This window comes from Sinocyclocheilus anshuiensis, unplaced genomic scaffold (genome assembly GCF_001515605.1).
Source record: "Sinocyclocheilus anshuiensis isolate Anshui unplaced genomic scaffold, SAMN03320099.WGS_v1.1 scaffold279, whole genome shotgun sequence".
NCBI classification, from domain to species: Eukaryota; Metazoa; Chordata; class Actinopteri; order Cypriniformes; family Cyprinidae; genus Sinocyclocheilus; species Sinocyclocheilus anshuiensis.
In genome coordinates this window covers 1,184,752-1,192,376 of record NW_015549591.1, presented here as the reverse complement: position 1 = coordinate 1,192,376, position 7,625 = coordinate 1,184,752, and positions in this window count along the sequence as shown.

Sequence of the window (7,625 nt, the reverse complement as noted above, 5' to 3'; positions counted from 1 at the left end):
TATCAACTTGCATAATAATTATGCATGCACTGTATTTTTTCTCTTCTGCTGTCGAGGAATGTTGTTATTGGTTGTCAAGGTAGCCAATCAGAATTTAGCAGCCTTGTCTCTGATTGGCTGGAATTATGGCTTATTGTAACGCTGGGTTGTGTTGAGCAAGCCAGCCGTCAGCATTTAGAGAGCACTGAGGAAGTGTTCTCAACCTAGAATTAAACAAGACGGCCTTCGTAGGACGGGCGGAAAAGGAAACCGGAAGTATCACGTTGCTATGCCAACACATTTAGAGCATTGCTCTCACACTACTTAAATGAAGGAAAATTATTTCTAAATTTGTAAAGTAGACCTAATTTGAAAAAAAAAAATATGCTTTTACTTGTTTTATTTTGTTCAATGTTTGAGAAGCTGCAGCGTATGTACAACATACATCTGTTAGAGAAAAAAAAGGAGGAGGATATTAAGAACAAAGTTTATCCGTTTTTACCGGAGGCGATTTAAGGTAAGTTGTAAACACCACATCTGCACTTGTGTGTACATCTGCCGGCGCCGGCATTTTTCAAATTAACGACGGATGTTAACGCGACGCAAAGAATTGTGGGTTGTCTGTAGCAGTGAAGGATATACCTCATGCATGAAATAAATGTAAATGTGTAAATGAACTGGAAGTGAGTTTTGCATGGAGTGTTTGATTTTTTCCCGCTCTCTCGGAGTATTTTTGCATTTTTGTCAAGACTGTCCATCGCCTAAGATCAGTTTTGCTTTTGGGAAACACTTTTCTTTTGAGACCGAGTGAGTGCGTGCTGTGGCGGAGCTGCGCCATTTTGCTCCAGAAAGTTTTTCCTGGGCCCCGCTGAGTTTTTGCTTGTGTTTTTTATTATCACCCTGCCATCCTGACGACATCTCCTCACTGTCCTGCCCTAGTTGTTCATTTCATTATTGCAAGTCATCGCAAGTCATCGCATCAATTTCACCATTGCTACAGATGGGTACAAACGTTCTTTGCACATACACACCGATACAGACTGAACTGAACTGAGAACTTGAACTAGGTAATTGAACTGAATAATTTGTTGAATCACCAGAGTAATTTCAGAGTTCATTTGAACTGAGTCAAGAGTTATTTCTGAGTTTAATTGAAGTGAATCATTTGTATTCAAGAGTAATTTATATGGTTCAGAGTTGTGTTTGAGATATCCAGTGCCTTTTGCGCAAGTCATCGCATCAATTTCACCATTGCTACAGATGGGTACAAACGTTCTTTGCACATACACACCGATACAGACTGAACTGAACTGAGAACTTGAACTAGGTAATTGAACTGAATAATTTGTTGAATCACCAGAGTAATTTCAGAGTTCATTTGAACTGAGTCAAGAGTTATTTCTGAGTTTAATTGAAGTGAATCATTTGTATTCAAGAGTAATTTATATGGTTCAGAGTTGTGTTTGAGATATCCAGTGCCTTTTGAAAATAAATTTGTGTGTTTTTATATTGAAATTAATTCTGGGAAACTTGTGTATGAAGTGTTAAACAGAAGTGTTGAATGGTTTATCAAAGTTTTGGAAAACCTTTCATCATATTTGTTTTATTTCATTCGTTCATTTAAACAGAGCCAATTCTTTCAAAGAAGTCCAGTTTCATAAAAAAAGAAAATGAATAAATTATTAATTGTTAACGGGTTATACAGTCTACAGTTATTTGTGCAAGTTACCTTGGAGTATGGGCATCTCACTTACACCATTGGGTTTAGGAGGGTGGGAATGTGAATTATTTATTTTACCTCACATGAACACACTTCAGGGAGCCACCATACTGACACTTACTTACCTGAAGCTTTTCCTATTCCTGTTGTTTTACAATAGTGTAAGCTAAAACATATACACACACAGTGCATTCTGAGACTAAAAGCACTGAAGTGAGGACTAACATCCTTTCACTTTTAAGGCGTCCAAGTACACATAGTAATCCCCCCCTACAAGGCAGGACCTATAGTCTTGTTACATTATCAATGTTAGCTAAAGGACTTACATGGATAGTTCTCTCAAAAAACAAAGTTCCCCCTCAGGGAACTTGAGTCGGAATGCTTTGGGAATGCCTCTGTGTGACCACGTTCTGAAGCACATGTGGAATCAGTCAAGTGGAGAAGCAAGACATCACGAATGGGGTGACGTGTGCAACCTGGAAGCTTAAAAAAGAGGAGAAGTGATTAGTCAGCAGAGAAGGCAGTCGCGTGTAAGTGTTTGCTTAATAGTTTGCTTCTATTTCTGTTTAGATTTGTATTTGCTGCTAGGAAGGATTATTTAATTTACTATACACTTCTATTTTTCTTCTTTCATTATAATTTGTATTTTGATTCCACGTGTTTGTAATTAGAATAAAAGCTAAGAAGAAGCTTTTGATATTTGTATTGCTTGTTTACTGCACTTAAGTGGCGAACTGTCCCACAGTAGTGTCGATTTGAGCCATTCGCCTGCTATAGGCTTTTGGTGTGATAATTATTAAGGTGTACACAGTGACCGTAAGGCTATTTAAACTGCTTGGTCACTCTCCAAACTTAGGAGAAGCAATTAGTCAGCAGCGAAGGCGGTATAGCGCGTAAGTGTTTGCTTAATACTTCATTTCTATTTCTGTTGTTTAGATTTTTATTTGCTGCTAGGAAGGATTACTTTTTTTTACTATCTATTTCTATTTTTATTTTTTCATTATAATTTGTATTTTGATTGCACTTATTTGTAATTAGAATAATAGCCGTCAGCTAAGAAGAAGCTTTTGATATTTGTATTGCTAGTTTACTGCACTTAAGTGGTGAACTGTCCCGCAGTAGTTTGGAACAGTGTGCTAATTGTGAAGGCGTGCACAGCTGTTTTCACTTTAGAGTCGATAAGCTGTGTATTTATTTGTTATCTGTGTTATCTGAAGCGTTCAGTCCTTGTGTGAAGACTGACTCGGGTAAAGACCTGCGGCTCTACCTGCATGACTCAACCGAGCAATGATACCGACAAGGCACATAAGTATCTTTTATTTTCCCTCTCTTTCCACATATATCATGTGTTTCCAATACATTCCTGTTGTCTCTCAACAATGCTCTAACATCAAATGCAAACTGCAATACAATCTTTCTAGCCTGCGTCCTATCTTCACCTCTTCTACTGCACCTCTTTTTCTGTGGGTCTCTGGAATTTGCCAATCAGCTGTCAACAGAGCAGACTTTATTCCAGCAATTGCTTCTCAGTCTACACTTAGTATCTTGGGCTTGACTGAGACCTGGATTCATCCAGAAGACTCCGCAACCCCTGCTGATCTCTCTAACAGCTTCTCTTTCTCTCACATCCCACGTCAGATTGGGAGGGGTGGGGGTACTTCTCCTTTCTAACAATTGGAAATACTCATCCCACTCTCCTCTATGCAATAATAAATAATATGTGTTTTGAGTGGGCAGGTTTAACATATCATGCGCTAAAGTGTGTGTGCAAAGGACAACAGAGACTGCTGCGTCTGCGCGTAATCAGCGCTCCATGAGAGACAACGGGAAGAGCTGGTTAGCGGTCAAAAACTATCAAAGAGAACGCGAAAAACAACCCGTTTGTTCTAAGAAGTTGTTATGCAGTGTATAACAATACAATTGGCCAGAAAACAAAAGGGTTTTTTGCCGGAGCGAGAGATATTTTATCCACAGCGTCTCCACGACATGGTGGCAGCAACAATACTACAGAGAGAATAAAAGTTACGCCTTCTTTCTTTGCGTGAACATTTGGGCGGCATTATGCAAATCTTCCCACATAGCGATGTAGATATGTGGGGGCGTGTTAGAACGAGCCGTTTTAGGTAGGCGTGGCTGACTCTTAACTTTTATAAAGAATATCTCTTTGGATTTGAGACTTTAGTCTTTGCAACTTTACAGATCTTCTTTATGCACCAAGAGCTTGTAACACTCCAAAGAGAAAGGAAAAATTTTAATTGCATCATATGACCCCTTTAAATACAGGAGTGAATAACTTAAATTATCGTTCTGTGTATGTACGGAACATGGCTCACTACCGGAATTGTGATGATCGATAGCAACTTTCTGTTGTCTCGCATGTTTGAAATCCACTATTTTTGATAAAAGGAGTATTGCAGCAACCAAATGTGTTTATGTTTGTAAGGCTGCTTTGCACTACGTGCTCTTTGAGGGGTTAACATGCCCACTTATTCTAAGAAATGTTTGGGCTTGTTGTTTAGGTTTGGTTCAAAAAGCAATCAATTTTATGGAGATATTAAAGTGGGCAGGTGCGGGTCACAATATTTTGATCTTGTTTGGTTAAAACTCATACCACTTTCCCTGTGGTTTTCTTGCATTGCACACATACAGGCACATCTCTGATATGCATTTAAATACATCATTAATAACTAGTTGTTCAGTTTGGTTCCATACACACCTTGTAGAATTTTTGTAAATGCTCTTGTCACTACCTGCATTTTTCAGGAGTCAATTTGGTTGTAGGATGCGGTTGTCACTCCCTTAAAATACTGAACTGTGTGGGTACAGAATAGGATCAAGCACTGAAAGATGAACTTACAAGCAAATGCAGCTGCAGTGTTTACGTGGCCTTTCATTTAATTGTAAATAACATGTAATTTAGTGTCTGAAAGCATTACATTCAGTTCACACCTAAGTAATATTTCCATAATAAGTACTGTTTTTAAAACAATACTATTGTGTACTTCTTTTTCAGAATGGTCCACACATTAGCTCAGTTGCCAACTCATTAAGACATCATGATGAAAAAACAAAAACAACACACAATTAAAATATCAAGTGTCTCTCCTCATGTAGATGTTCTGTCCTCTTACATAGTTTGACATTTTGGATGACATGTACATACTGGCATATTGCCAGCTCATTAAGATTTCATTGTGTCTCCCCATGCAAATGTCTTCTGCTCTAATATGTTCTGATGGCCCCCAAAAATAATTTCAAAATAGTTTTATTACATTTCCCGAATCTTCAATCAGTACATTGTGCAATGATTTGTTTCAGGAACCCCAACGCTATTAGTTCCGGCCTGTTTGCTACCGATGACATCTAATGGTCACCTCACAGACAAAAAAAGTAATCTGTGCAAGGGTAATGTTGGTACTTTACACCACGTTGTGCTGTCAGAAAGCGAGAAGGCACTTGAGCAGCTGGTCTGCTAGCCATTACAGTTCTCAGGGCACGTTAGGAGAGCACAGGCTCTTGATCAAAGCATGTGTCAGAGTTGATATCACCTCGGCACAGCATCACCCTGTGAGGCCACGACCGGCTAGACAGAGCCTAAAATGAATTTAAGGAAGATGTTAATGCGCAGAGACTGGGCAGTGAGGAATTGAGATGCAACTGTTGTGAGGTTTGAACCTTTCTCAACATAATCAGTAGCTTTTGGTCTCTGGAGCCTCCATTATCTATTCAGAGGTGATGTTAGGAGGGAGTGCGAGGTGAATATTGAATTTATTCCAGCAGATGACCGAGGTATGTTTAGATCTATAGGAATTGAGCAGTTAAGTAATAACCTGGCCTTGGAACATCTTGGAGACTGTATTTCAATCAGAAAACTATGGATTTTTGTTTTGCTAGGGGAAGGAGATCCTTAAAGATGTCAGGAATGAGACATTATTTGTGTATATTTACATGACTCGTATCATTCTGGTTGTAAAAGTGTGTATGTTGAGTGTAATTTCAACACTTTCTCCAAGTAATCTTCACTGTTGTGGGCTTTTGTGTGTCTTATGAGAGACTAGTGGAACATCATCACCATATAAAAGCAAACAATTTATTACACACGCTAAGGCATATGGCTTCAAAAGACCAACAAATATTTTGTTATTTAGTATTTCTCTCTTGTTTTCCAGCTATCAAGTCTTATATAATAACATGAGATATTAAGTCTTGTTTCTGTATCAAAATTAAGTGAGTTGTGTGTGCTACTAAGAAAAATGTGTGTGCTACTAAGGTCAGAAAAAATAATTTAATTTAAAAGGAAAACGTTCTCTTTTTTTCTGACCCTATTTTTGATACATTTTTCAGTAAGCCCACAATGTCTTCTGTGTCTTGATTTACTATTCTGAAAATCCTCTACCTAATTTGGTGTTGCTGCTTTTTTGCTTTTAAAAATTAAGCCTACTATTATGCTTTATTATCACCATATCTTGCATTCAGTCTTTTTGGCAACTTGTTTTCTCGTGCAATGTTTTTTTGGTGAACATTGACAAATCCTTTTTTTTTTTTTCCACTCAAAAACTGAGGTTCATAAGTTCAGATCAGCATACGATCAATTATTTCTAAATCAAAACCTGTGCTAACTGAAAGAAAACAAGTCTTTTGTTTTCAATATGTCATGGGACAGTCATTCATTCCTTCATTTGTGGGACATAAAGGAGTCCAAGGTGAATACACATTCAATTTTATTTTTGCCATCAAAATATAAGCACATGCACCTACAGTACACAAGGACAAACAAACACCTCACATCTGTGATGTTTCTGGGAGTTTTTATTTTGTATATTGTGTTCTATTGTGAAGTCTCTTGTCTCTGTCAGTTTTCTGCCCTTGTCCTTGACTATGTTTAGAATAGCATTATTTTCACAGTATGTGTACAGTCTATACACGTACAGTGGGTATCGAAAAGAATCACTCCCCTTTAAAATAATCACATTTTGTAGCTTTGTATGAAGATGGACACAGTTTTTAGTTTTTGTTTTATCCAGCTGTACTTAGTGCAACTTATAACATCCAAGTGAAAGATATAACACCAACATGTCAGAAAAAAAAATGAATCACTGAGTTGGAAAAAGGATCACCCCCTTCCTAAAAATAACTTGTAAACTCAATCAGGTGTAGCTAATCACCTTCTCAATGGCACACAGAGTAATTTGACCATCAATTGTGATCAGCTGTGGTCATTTTGATCAGCTCAGCATGAAAATAGCTTTCCTGGAGCATTGAAGTCATTGGTAGTGCAACTGAAGCAAACAGTCAACCAGAGATGTAAAGTATTGGAGTAAATGTAATTAGTTACTGTATTTGAGTATCTTTTTGGATACTTTGTAGTTGTACTGAGTATCAAAGATATTAGCAACTTTTACTTTTTACTTCACTACACTTTTGAATGAGTATCTGTACTCTTTACTCCACTACATTTGAAATGAGTGTTGCAGTTACACATTACATTTTGCATGGACCTAGCTTTTTCTGCAGCAGTTTATTTCTGCTACAAAAGACATGATATTGCCTATTACAGTTCACTTAAAGTACTGCATCTTGTGCGTTTTGCCCTTACTCACCCAAACTTTTCAACAAGGCTGTGTGAATGCCATTATTTTATTTATCCATTATACTGAAGAGACCTTTTTGAAATATGTTGTTTTTGTTTGTTTTGTAATTTTGAGGTGTTCAGTTATATTTATTTATTTAGAAAATAAACGTGATTGCTCTCCTCACAAATCAACTCTTTCTAGTTTTTGTTTCATGCTCTCTGTGCCTTGCCCTGGACTTGTATGTCACTTCCTGTCTCCCGTGGTGTTTGCAGTCAGTTTGTAGTCTGTTTGTTCATTGGTTCCCCTTGATTAGTCTCCCCAGGGGCCTGTTTCATAAAACAAGTTTACCAAAT